Source organism: Danio rerio, chromosome 8 (genome assembly GCF_049306965.1).
Source record: "Danio rerio strain Tuebingen ecotype United States chromosome 8, GRCz12tu, whole genome shotgun sequence".
In the NCBI taxonomy this organism is placed as follows: Eukaryota; Metazoa; Chordata; class Actinopteri; order Cypriniformes; family Danionidae; genus Danio; species Danio rerio.
Genome location: NC_133183.1, coordinates 2,860,001 through 2,872,612, shown reverse-complemented (window position 1 = coordinate 2,872,612; position 12,612 = coordinate 2,860,001). Strand labels below are relative to the sequence as shown.

Genomic DNA, 12,612 nt, shown 5'->3' with positions numbered 1-12,612 from the left:
ATCAAATTTCAACCTGTTGTCAATAATTGTTCCTAGGTACCTATATTCCACCTCCACCTGTGTGTCATTTATGAACACCCTTTGGAGAGCAGGTGTTTTTTTTTTTTTTTTTTGCCAAAGTTAATGAGTATTTCTTAGAGTTTTTATCTTGTTTCTAGTCCATATATCTAACAATTCCTAAATCAAGAAGCTTTCTTGATCAACAAGTAAAAACTATTGTCCTGTTTTCAGAAATAATGATTCAAATATAAGTGAGTTTTTCCTTAAAACATGCTTAATCTCCCAATGCGGTGAGAAAAATTATTTCATTTCAAAGAGACAACATTATTCTGCTAATCCTATTAGCTTATTTTTCTTGCTTAAAGAAAAAAACTCACTTAATTTTGACTTAATATTTCAGAAAATAAAACTGTATTTTGACTTAGCATTTTGAAATGCTTCTTGATTTAAGAATTGTTAGAAACCTCGACTAGAAACAAGTAAAAAAAGTACTAAAAGCAGTTCCCTTGTTTTTTCTATTGCACAAAATGACAAAGATACCAAATGCTTCCCAGTATCATGCAAATTTTTAAAATGTGATGCTTTTAATTGCAGATATGTTATCTTAAAATTATTTCACTGGAAAATTTATTTATTTACCTGAAAAAGGCACCAAACTGGGCTGTTTTAACCCTGCATTGGTTTAAATGTGGACATACCCAAAGTAGTAGTAAAATACTGGGTTTGTCTACATTTGAGCCAATGCTGGGTTAAAATAATTCAATATTTTTAGAGTGCATATGTAACCCCACCAGCCCTACACCACCCAATCCGCTCCGAGCTGGGAACGAGCCGGCGACCTTCCGCATGGGAGTCGGTTGCTCTAACAAGGAGGCTAAAGACTATGGCCTCTAGCAAATGTCGCTAGAGCACCTTTAGAGGTCAGAGGAGTGAGGCTTACCTGCACAGCACTTACTAGCTGGCCTCCGTTACACTCACCCCCCTAAACCTCACTCCCATCTGGGTCACGGCACCATTGTAACCCCACCAGCCCTACATCGCCCAACCCGCTCCGAGCTGGGATCGAACTGGCGACCTTTTGCATGGGAGTCGGTTGCTCTAACAAGGAGGCTAAAGACTATGACCTCTAACATCTGTCGCTAGAGCACCTTTAGAGGTCAGAGGAGTGAGGTTTACCTGCACAGCACTTACTAGCTGAACTCCGTTACACATATATGTATTTGTTACTTTATCCTATAGCTTAAGTTATAGTATGTCTCTTTTTTTAAGTACTGTCAACAAGATTTCGATTGATGTCAAGTTCATCCAATGCTGTAAAGTTAATTTGATTAATCTTAAAATTCGAATGCAGCTAATACAATTGCATTACGAGTTATCAGTTTAACTTGCCTTTATGTAAAACTCCAACATGTTATCTATCAATGACGGATGTATTCTGACTACTGGTGTAGAGTGAAAATCTAATCTTTTAATTTACCGTTTTATGCAGCACTTTGGTCAACATTAATATACATAAATATATAACTAAAAATATTAATGAACTTGAAGTAAATATTTACACATGGATATTTGAAATACACCAGACACGCTGTAAGATATCAAATCTTAATTTATTAAGTTATAAATCTATCAGCTAATTTTACGACCATTATCTGAAGTTAGATTAGATTAGATTAAACTTTATTGTCATTACGTATAACGTTATAGTACAAGGCAACGAAATGCAGTTTAGGTGTAACCAGCAGTGCAATAGCAGCAAGTGCAGGATACACAAACCAGTGAAATCAAGCTGTCAAAACATTTCAAACAACCTTTGAACAAAATAATAATAATACTAAAGTTATATTTTACTCACTCTGGTGATGGATTGGCACTTTTTGTTTTTATTTTTCATGGCGCAGTGTTAAAGCGGCGAACTGGCCTCCTCAGGCGGCCGGATGAAGCTACTGCATCTAAAATCATGACGTTTGTTTATTTACCTGCTGTTGAGGGGATTCGGGTTCAGTTTTCTCGTCATGTCTCAACATTAAGAAATTGGTCATTTACGCAGCTTCCACACAATTAATCTCAATAATGCTAGTTTTGTTATCTCCCTTTAGCCAAAATAAGGAAGTGACACCAGTTTGGCGGGAAAAGAACAGTAAGTGTTGGGTTGTAAACAAACTGATAATCGCTATTGCTATATTTACGATGTATTAATTGCGTTTTATTTCACTTGATTTCTATATCACCTTTAACAGTAGCTGTAATGTTGTTTTAATTCCGAGCTAACAAATAATCTGAGGTAGAAATGCTATAATAACATGAAAGTACGTGATTTTAACACACTATCAATGTATTCTTTCATTAATAATACCCAATTACCAATATTAGCCTATCAAGTTCAAATTAAATTCTATTTTAAGCAATCAACATTATATTTATCATGTCCGTCGTTGTTTGTTTTGTCAGCAGCTTGTTTGAAGGCAAAAATTACATTTTATTTAGGATTTCAACAGTTAAAACGCAAGTTTCTCTCCTAAATGTGTGATGATTTATAAAGGATGGCTCATGTAATATCAATACTGTAGTCATGGACCAGTTGCATGAAGTGCAAGTCTTAAATATGACAATAAAAAATATCAAAAATACATGTACTACTGGTCAAAAGTGATGTTCCACAAATATAAGTTCTGCATTTCCTATTGCAGTCATACCACAACATAATTTTTGATTAGTGCATGATTGAGAGAATAATTTTGAGCACTTAATAGGGATTTTTACTTAATATTTAGTTTTTTTTAACCCTCAGATTATTATATTGTATCCTAACACACCACACATTAATGAAAAGCTAATTTAATCAGATTTAAAATTATGCATATACTCACTGGCCACTTTATTAGGTATTAGTTTCAGGTTGGACCCTTACCGTATGTGTATGATTAATGTAATCGTACATTTACAGTGTAATGAAATAACAGTTCTGTTTACATCAATTTAGAGAATTAAATGTATGATTAATGCACTCGAGAACACAAGTGGAAACTCAAGCTAAAACATGTAAAGCTAAAGTTATGTTTGTTAATGGTAAATGAAAAAGTAAATACATTTTTAAAATCAATATACACTCACCGGCCACTTTATTAGGTACACCTCACTAGTACCGAGTTGGACCCCCTTGTGCCTTTAGAACTGCCTTAATCCTTTGTAGCATAGATTCAACAAGGTACTTTTATATTCCTCAGAGATTTTGCTTCATATTGACTTGACAGCATCGCGCAGTTGCTGCAGATTTGTCGGCAACTTAGCTGTTCTTATCTGACAGGAGGCACCCGGTGTGGTCTTCTGCTGCCGTAGCCCATCTGCCTCAAGGTTGGACGTGTTGTGTGTTCAGAGATGCTCTTCTGCAGATCTCAGTTGTAACGAGTGCTTATTTGAGTTACTGTTGCCTTTCTATCAGCTAGAACTAGTCTGGCCATTCTCCTCTGACCTCTAGCATCAACAAGGCATTTGTGCCCACTGAACTGCCGCTCACTGGATATTTCCTCTTTGTTGGAGCATTCTCTGTAAACCCTAGAGATGGTTGTGCGTGAAAATCCCAGTAGATCAGCAGTTTCTGAAATACTCAGAGCAGCCCGTCTGGCACCAACAACCATGCCACGCTCAAAGTCACTTAAATCCCCTTTCTTCCCCATTCTGATGCTCGCTTTGAACTGCAGCAGATCGTCGTGACCATGTCTACATGCCTAAATGCATTGATTGGCTGCTGCCATGTGATTGACTGATTAGGAATTTGCACACACACAGGTGTACCTAATAAAGAGGCCGGTGAGTGTATATCCCAATTTCTTAAAATGGAGTTTGTGGTTTAGGGTCACATATAATTTAATAATGCTTGTGTTTGTAACGGGGATGACAAAGTGGTCACAATCATAAAATAAGAAATTAAGAAGCCTCCGAATGAAGAGATACAATTTCTTAATATATTATGTTTATGTTATGTTTGGATTAAATAAAGCTAAACTGATACTGATTGCATGGAATAAAGATCTATTGATATCCGTCAGAGGATGGTGTTTAATAGAAATATTAAAACACACTAAATATCATTTTTTATCTTATCTTCAAATACAGGCGACGGATTGATGCCGTAGGTAGTTCTGTCACCTCACAGAAAGAAGGTCGCTGGTTCGAACCTGGGTCAGTTGGCGTTTCTGAGTGCAGTTTGCATGTTCTCCCTGCGTTCATGTGGGTTTCCTCCAGGTGCAGGTGAATTGGGTTGGCTACAATTGTCCGTGGTGTATGAGTGTGTATGAATGTTTCCCAGAGATGGGTTGCAGCTGGAAGGGTATCCGCTGCGTAAAACATATGCTGGATAAGTTGGCGGTTCATTCCGCTGTGGCGACTCCAGATTAATAAAGAAAACGATTGAATGAGTTCAAATACATGTGGTCAGCACTTCTTAAATGACCTTATTACTGTTCTCACAGTGACCGGTTTATGAGTGTTTCAGTCTCTTTCATCCTCAGGCTGTATGTGGATGCTGTTCTGCTTCCGTGGTCAGTTCTAGACCATCAGTGATGATGCTCGGGTGAGTAAATACAGCAAACGTGAATTTCAGAAGTACAATACACTTATTGAGACACTAGAGGACGCTGTGACTGTATCCTCAACAAACCTTCATATTGATTAAAATGAACCATATCTAAAACATTGCAAAAAAAAGTGATGACAGTATTGATTGAATGCATATTTTGATATATGGGTAAAACTACGGACACTTATGTCGTTTGATCATATATCCAAATAAATATATATCATATATCCAAAGTTTGATCAAATTCCTTTTTCTTTGTCAAACTAATAATAAAACTTACTTTTTAAAAAATATATTGGCTTTCTATGATATTTTTTTTCATATTATTCAACCTACTTTTAGGTGTCAAAATCACTGTTTTCGCCTTGTCGCACACCCAGAGTTTTAAACTTCAACATTGAAAATAACATATTAAAATATTATTTATCTATGCACTTCGATTACAATAAGAGACCTTTGAAAAGAAATGAAGTAAATGGCTGGCTTTCTCCTCAACAACAATATGATTATTTATAAATGAACATTCACATAATTCTAAAGGTTGTGAAAATGTTTGACGATCTTTTATTATATTTTAATTTATACTTATTTATTTTGATGAGGTTAATTTAATATTTTTATACATGTATGTATATGGATATACATGTGTGGAATGGATGTATTTGCCTATATATGTATGTATACATATGTATATTTATGTATTTTTCTATTCATTTGTTTTGTTCCCACTGGTTATATGTTGCTAAAAAATCAATAAAAATTACGTAAAAAAAAAAAAAAAAAAAAAATTTATATATATATATATATATATATATATATATATATATATATATATATATATATATATATATATATATGTTATTTATTTGGTATCTATTAAAGTATCTTAATTAAGCACTAGTGGAATAATTTAAATATTTTATAGTTATTAATGTGAGACTACTATCAATATTACAAAATATAGCTGTCACACAGTATCAGTGTTATTTCCACCACAACACTGTAATGTCGCTTTAAAAAGTTTGTGTAAAAGATTATTTTGGATGTTTCTATGAAAATGAATAGTGCAATCTGAGAACATGTTCAAGATGGAGGGAATTGAAATATTTATTAACAACACTTGAAGAAAAATCAAGATAATTATTGCTTGATAAGAAATTATATTTATTCTATGTCATTTCTAAACATGCTGTATCTTCAAAGGTGTTATTAAAAACCAAACAAAATGAAGGATAAAAAGTATTTTGGATGCATGAAAGTATCAATTAGCTAGTATCATTTCAAAGCTAATCGGTGAAGCTTTTTTTTTACATTTTCACAATAAACTGTTGAAATTTCCAACACTGTAATTTCCATCACAACACACATTTAAAAAAAAAATATTTAAAAAGTTTGTATCATACATTAAAAAGGAATCAGAATGTATGAGTTCCTGCTTTATTTAATATACAAATTCAATTGATTTATTTTCTAATAAGCTCTTAACCAAATTAATATAAAATCTTAGAGTGTGAGTGAGAAATTTTAGAGATGTGGTGGATTTGACATTTGTTCATTTCACAGCGGAAATAAAATGTTAAATATGAACAATTTCACTTCATATCTAAGGTTGTCCTCTTTAAAACTAGACAAATTGTTTAAACTTATGAGGCTGTGTTACGCTACATTTAAATAAGTTTTGTTTTACTACTCAACTTCACAAGGCTAAAAGTGCCCGTAGTTGAATAATTGCCCATATACATATTCTTAGATGCTTTTAAACCTGTTGTAGGAGACTCCAGTACAATATTAAGACACTTTAAAATATCAGATGACCTGCGCTTCAAACTGATTTCAGCTCTAAAGTACTGTATATCAACTCTCTACTGAATTCTGAACTTTCCTCACTTGGAAAAACGTCAAGATCGCTGATAACATAAGGTTTTCATGTTGCCTTTGCTTGCTTTAAATTCCACCAAATTATTTTTAGCTGGATTTAAATGTGGAGACCGAACAGGCCACTCTTGAGCATGATAATCCCGTAGGTTTGGATGCATTATTTGGGATTTTAGTCCTGCTGGAAAGTTCAGTGATCATCAAGCTTTAGTTTATGCACAGAAAGCAGCAACATCTCTGCCAAAATGGCCTGAAACTTCAAACAATTCATGATGTCCTTCTTAGAGACACGATTTACACTTCCTGCAATAGTAAATCTCCTCAGTGCATTGCTTTTTTTTTTCTTACCCGCTGATTCAGTAGGGCTAAAGTCACAGTTTTTGACTTAACTTGTTCCAAATGTTTTTTGTTGGCATTTTTAAACTTTCGGCTGTTGGGTTTGTCTATAATATTGACTATTTTATAAAATACTGTTCTGATAATGTATTGTTTAAACAACCCAGTATTTGTTGCATATTCAGATCAGTCTTTTTATGTTCTTCATGATCGAGGGCTTAAAAGGCAAGTTCACCCAAAACTCAGAAATTCTGTCATCATTTACTCTCCCTTCACTTATTCTAAACCTGTTTGGATTATGTCCTTCTGTTGAACACAAAAAAAAGATATTTTGAAAAATGTTAAAAACCTGTAACCATTGACTTCCATGGTGGATTGTCTACTGTAGAAGTCAGTGGTTACAGGTTTCCACATTTCTTCGAAATATATAATCATGAAGCTTTGGAAACACTTAAGGGTGAGTTCAGGCTATGATTTTCGCCCCGATTTTGACTCGGCGACAGGTTTTGAGAAATCGCAGACAAATGCCTGAAATCACAGGCAAATTGGTGCTCATGCACGTGAGTGACAATCACACAATGTGAACTATCAAAGACGCGATCTGAGAGAATCGCCAATGAGTTGCCGATTCTTGTGAGATATTTGGCGTGCTGAATATCTGGAGCTGTCGGCCATGCATAATGAGTTTTGATTAAAAATAACATTGGCGATCACCTACAGCCAAGGAGAGAGCAGCATTCACTAGTGTGTTTGTACCTGCAGGCCAGCGGGAGGTTGGGGGAGAAGTTAAAAGCGCTCATTTTTAGTTTATTTGGACCCAAGAAACTACTGAAGATTTGCCAGGAGCACCGTGTCTGTTTGACGTGTCATCTGAGCATTACACACAACCGGGTCAAAGAATAAAAAAAAAGAAAAGAGAAATTGCTCCCTTCAAAGCTAGCTGAGCAAAATAAGTACATTTTCTAGCCCACTAGAGGCGTCTTTCTCATTATTTAGTCAATATCAAGATATATATTACGTGACCTTGCGTTGTTTCAATGTCTTCTCGCGTGTGTTTGGCTATGAGATGTAGTTTGGACAAAGTTGTTGGCGATTCTTCCTATTTTAAAGTCATGCAGTGTGAACCACCCTGTCTCCGATACATCTTGCAGTGTAAACAAAGCACCGAAGAATTGCTTGCCTAGATAGTCATGCAGTGTGAAAACATCCATGACACGACTAGTTTGAAAATCATGCAGTCTGAACTCGTCATTTTTGGGTGAACTGTCCCTATAATGCTGAGTTCAGACTGCATGGTTTTAGCCCCGATTTTGACTTTTTGAATCTTGACAGGTTTTGAGAAATCGCCGACAAATGCCTGAAACCACAGGCAAATCGGTGCTCGTTCATGTGAGTGACAATCACAGTATGAACTGTCAAGGACGCCATCTGAGAGTCACCGATGCCTGTGAGATAGTTGGCATGCTAAATGTCTGCATCTGTCGGCGATTCAAATCATGTCATGTGTTTTGACTGAAAATAACATCGGCGATTGCCTACAGCCAAAGAGAGAGCAGCATCTCTCGCGAGATCTCGAACATCTCTCGCGAGTGCCGTTCACGCCCGCGCTGTTCTCGCGTCAACCCACCAGAGGCCGCTGTCTGACTGACCGAATGATTGACTGCGCAACCGCCCAGTCGGCTGACCCACCCTCCTCCTTCCCTGAATCCAACCAGTTTTATTGATTGACCCGCCCACCCACTGACTTCCCTAAACCCAAATAACAATTTAGAAAAGCCATCTAGAAAAAGAAAAGCCCCGTCTGTTTTTTATTTTACCACGTTCTCACCCTGTTATGAACTCGTTCGCTTTATTTTTTGGATTCTGTTTTTGTCTTACCTGATTTCCGGAATCGCTCTTCCCTGGACTTGAACCTGGACACCTTTGTCAACTCCTCCTCTCTGCATCTGAAGTCCGCCGACGCACACGATGAGCTGACCGAACAAACTAATTGCGGAGGGAAAGCCCTCCACACGGAGGTAAGTGGTCAGCCGGTTAGCACAAAAGGGAACGGCGTCACACCGCCCCGTAGCGTTCGCTTAAAAAAAATGAAATGCAGCCATACGTACCTCCCGGGACGTATTTTGCGTTCTCCAGAAACGTCCACGGGACTACGTTCTCAGAATGAGCTTGGGTTGCGTGTCTGTTTGACATTTCATACAGAAAGTTAAAAAAGAAACTTTGTCCCACTTCACTTTCTGTCAGTATATCAAAATGAAAGCAAAGATGCCAACAAAAAATCTAAAAATAAATAAATAAATAAAATAATAGGGGCGTCAGGGTGGCGCAGTGCAGCATAATCGCCTCACAGCAAGAAAGTCGCTGGTTCGAGTCCCGGCTGGGTCAGTTGGCATTTCTGTATGGGAGCTTGCATGTTCTCCCCGTGTTGGTGTGGGTGTCCTCCAGGTCTTCTGGTTTCCCCCACTAGTCCAAAGATGTGTTATGGGTGAATTGGGTAAGCTAAAATCGGAAGTAGTGTATGTGTGTGAATGAGTGTGTATGGATGTTTCCCAGTGATGGGTTGCAGCTGAAAAAAAAGCTTAAACGAGCCTAAGCTGATTGGCTGGTTTTAGCTGGTTGACCAGGCTGGTTTTAGAGGGGTTTTGGCCACTTTCAGGCTGGTTTCCAGCCTGGTCTTAGCTGGTCAGGCTGGAAAATGACCAGCTAAAACCAGCTTGACCAGCCTGGTTTAAGCTGGACATAGCTGGTTTTGGCTGGGCTCCCAGCCTGGCCAGGCTGGTCAAGCTGGTTTTAACTGGTCATCTTCCAGCCTGACCAGCTAAAACCAGGCTGGAAATTACTGAAAACCAGCCTTGAAGTGGCCAAAACCCCTCTAAAACCAGCCTGGTTGACCAGCTAAAACCAGCCAACCAGTTTAGGCTGGTTTAAGCTGTTTTTTCAGTAGAAATATGCTGGATAAGTTGGTGGTTTATTCCGCTGTGGTGACCAAAGATTGATAAAGGGACTAAGCTGAAAAGAAAATGAATAAATGAATGAATAATAAATAAATAAAATGAGTAGTAGTAAATACAAAATTGCAGCCAAAATAAAATCCACATTTGTGGATATTTAAAAAAAATCTAACAAAACAAAAAGGAGTTAAGATTAACATTAATGCAAAACAGGCATAAAACATCACGAGACATTGAAAACTAAGGTGTTTTGAGTAGAAAATTAAAATGCTCTGCAGTAGGAGCATATGTTAATAAATGTTGCATATACAGTGCATAAATGAGTTCACCCCTCACACATCTCTATTAAAGTAAAATTTTCTATAGGATGTGCTACAGTACTATATTTGTGCATATGCATTAAATTAATCAGCACCAACGTCAAAACTGGAACTGATTCAACATAAAAAATTGAAGATCACAGTCCAAAAAAGCAGCACACCCAAACTAATATTCAGTCATTCAATCATTTTTTTTTTTCGGATTAGTCCCTTTATTAATCAGGGGTCGCCACAGCGAAATGAACCGCCAACTTATCCTGCACGTTTTACCCAGCGCATGCTCTTTCAGCTGCAAACACCCATACACTTTCACTCACACTCATACATTCATTCATTCATTTTCTTTTCGGATTAGTTTCTTTATTAATCTGGGGTCGCCACAGCGGAATGAACCGCCAACTTATCCAGCATATGTTTTACCCAGTGGATGCAACCCATCATTGGGAAACATCCATACACACTCATTCACACATGTGAACAAGTGTGAACTCTTGAAAGGCTATCTTAGGTAAACTACCATCCAAGGCTGGAGCAAGCTGAACTGCAGCTCTAGGCAACGGACGATCACACTGCCCTCAATTCGAAAGTAAAAACCAAAGTGACCAGTAAGCAAATTGAGGACCGATGGTGGTGAGGGAGGTGTCACGGATGCCGCCCACTCTATTCTGCCGCCCTAGGCGCCCGCCTAGGTCGCCTCTATGGATGCGCCGGCCCTGCTACCATCCTATCTTTCTAATTTGCTAATGTTTCACATAAATAACCAACACACTAGATTTGGTTCCTGTATTTGTTTTACAGTCCCAAGGAAATTGTCAAAACTTGGCAAACTGTTTAATACTGTTTCCAAAATGGTGAAAAGCCTTGGAGTAACGATTGATGACCAACTAAACTTCTCTGACCACATTTCTAGAACTGCTCGATCGTGCAGATTCGCACTCTATAACATCAGAAAGATCCGACCCTTCCTATCTGAACATGCAGCTCAACTCCTTGTTCAAGCTCTTGTTCTCTCCAGACTGGATTACTGCAACTCTCTACTAGCCGGGCTTCCAGCTAACTCTGTCAAACCTCTTCAACTGCTTCAGAACGCAGCAGCACGAGTGGTCTTTAATGAACCTAAAAGAGCACGTCACTCCGCTGCTCATCCGTTTGCACTGGCTGCCAGTTGCTGCTGGCATCAAATTTAAAGCTCTGATGTTTGCTTACAAAGTGACTTCTGGCTTTGCTCCTTCTTATCTGCTCTCACTTCTGCAGATGTATGTGCTCTCAGAAACTTGCGTTTAGTGAATGAACGTCACCCCGTGGTTCCATCCCAAAGAGGGAAGAAATCACTTTCCCGAACTCTCGCATTCAATCTGCCCAGTTGGTGGAATGAACTCCCTAACTGCATCAGAATGGCAGAGTCACTCGCTGTCTTCAAGAAACGGCTATAAACTCAACTATTTAGTCTCCACTTCACTTCCTAATCTGCAATTCCCTCTCCGGCTCCACCGCTAATTGTACTACAAAAAAAAAAATAATAATAATAATAATTACTATTGTTTTGCTTCTTAGACTTTACACACCTGAAACTTGCCTACAGCACTTATTCATTGTTGCTCTTTTATGTAAATTGCTTTCTTGTCCTCATTTGTAAGTCGCTTCGGATGAAAGCGTCTGTTAAATGACTAAATGTAAATGTAAATACAACTGTTTTGTTTAAATGCACCAAAATATATGTCAAAATATAATGTCTATATTCACTGAGAAATGGATAAAAACGGGTGTACTCATTTATGCTGAGCACTGTATGTACGTCACATATAATTTTGTATATCTATGAAATCCAAATGAACTTGTATATCCAACTATATAGGTAATTTGCATATATTTCAGATATCTATATGTGTCGAACAAGTGTTTGTAGTAAATAGTTTTTTTTTTCTGACTTGCTTTGATCAAACATTTTTCTTGTATTTTTTTCAGCATCATCAAAGATGTTTTCGGGCGCCACATTTCAGACATGATGTAATTTCTCCATTGACTTTCATACGGATCTTATCACCCCGTTATGTAGCTAATAGAATTATATAGCTAATAATAATAATATGTAAAAATGTTATTTGTATAGCAATTTTCCTAAATAACATGCAACTCAAAGAGCTTCACAAGCATAAACAAATATTAAAAACAACACAAAAGAAAATGCTGGGTTATTTCAACCCAATTTTGGATGTATTACGGACTAAACCGACTGCTTGATTAATTAAATTAATGAGGGTCAAAGTTAACCCAATGTTTGGGTTAGTCCAAAATTGCCCAATACGGGTTTAAATAACCCATAATTACTTAGAGTGAACATCAACGGCAGGTTCTCGGATATAGAAACAGATAAGCATTTAAAGAAAATATACAAAAAGTATAAATAAATACCACAAAATAATAGAGAATAACCCTAAAAATAAATCAGAATAACCCTAACCCTAATGCATATACACATACACTCACCGGCCACTTTGTTAGGTATACCTGTCCAACTTCTCAGTGATGCAAATTTATACTCAGCCAATCA

At 37.2% G+C, this 12,612-nt stretch overlaps 1 long non-coding RNA gene across 1 annotated transcript in view; it reads left to right on the top strand.

Moving 5' to 3' along the window:
* The first annotated feature begins 1,950 nt into the window (after positions 1 to 1,950).
* Positions 1,951 to 12,612, top strand: part of LOC141375568 (uncharacterized) — a 12,406-nt gene continuing 1,744 nt past the window's right edge. Inside the window, exons 1-4 of the long non-coding RNA XR_012384027.1 lie at positions 1,951 to 2,140; positions 4,117 to 4,251; positions 4,512 to 4,573; positions 12,027 to 12,612. The exon at positions 12,027 to 12,612 is cut by the window's right edge and continues 1,744 nt beyond it. This is a non-coding gene — a long non-coding RNA (uncharacterized lncRNA). The remainder of the gene's footprint in view (positions 2,141 to 4,116; positions 4,252 to 4,511; positions 4,574 to 12,026) is intronic.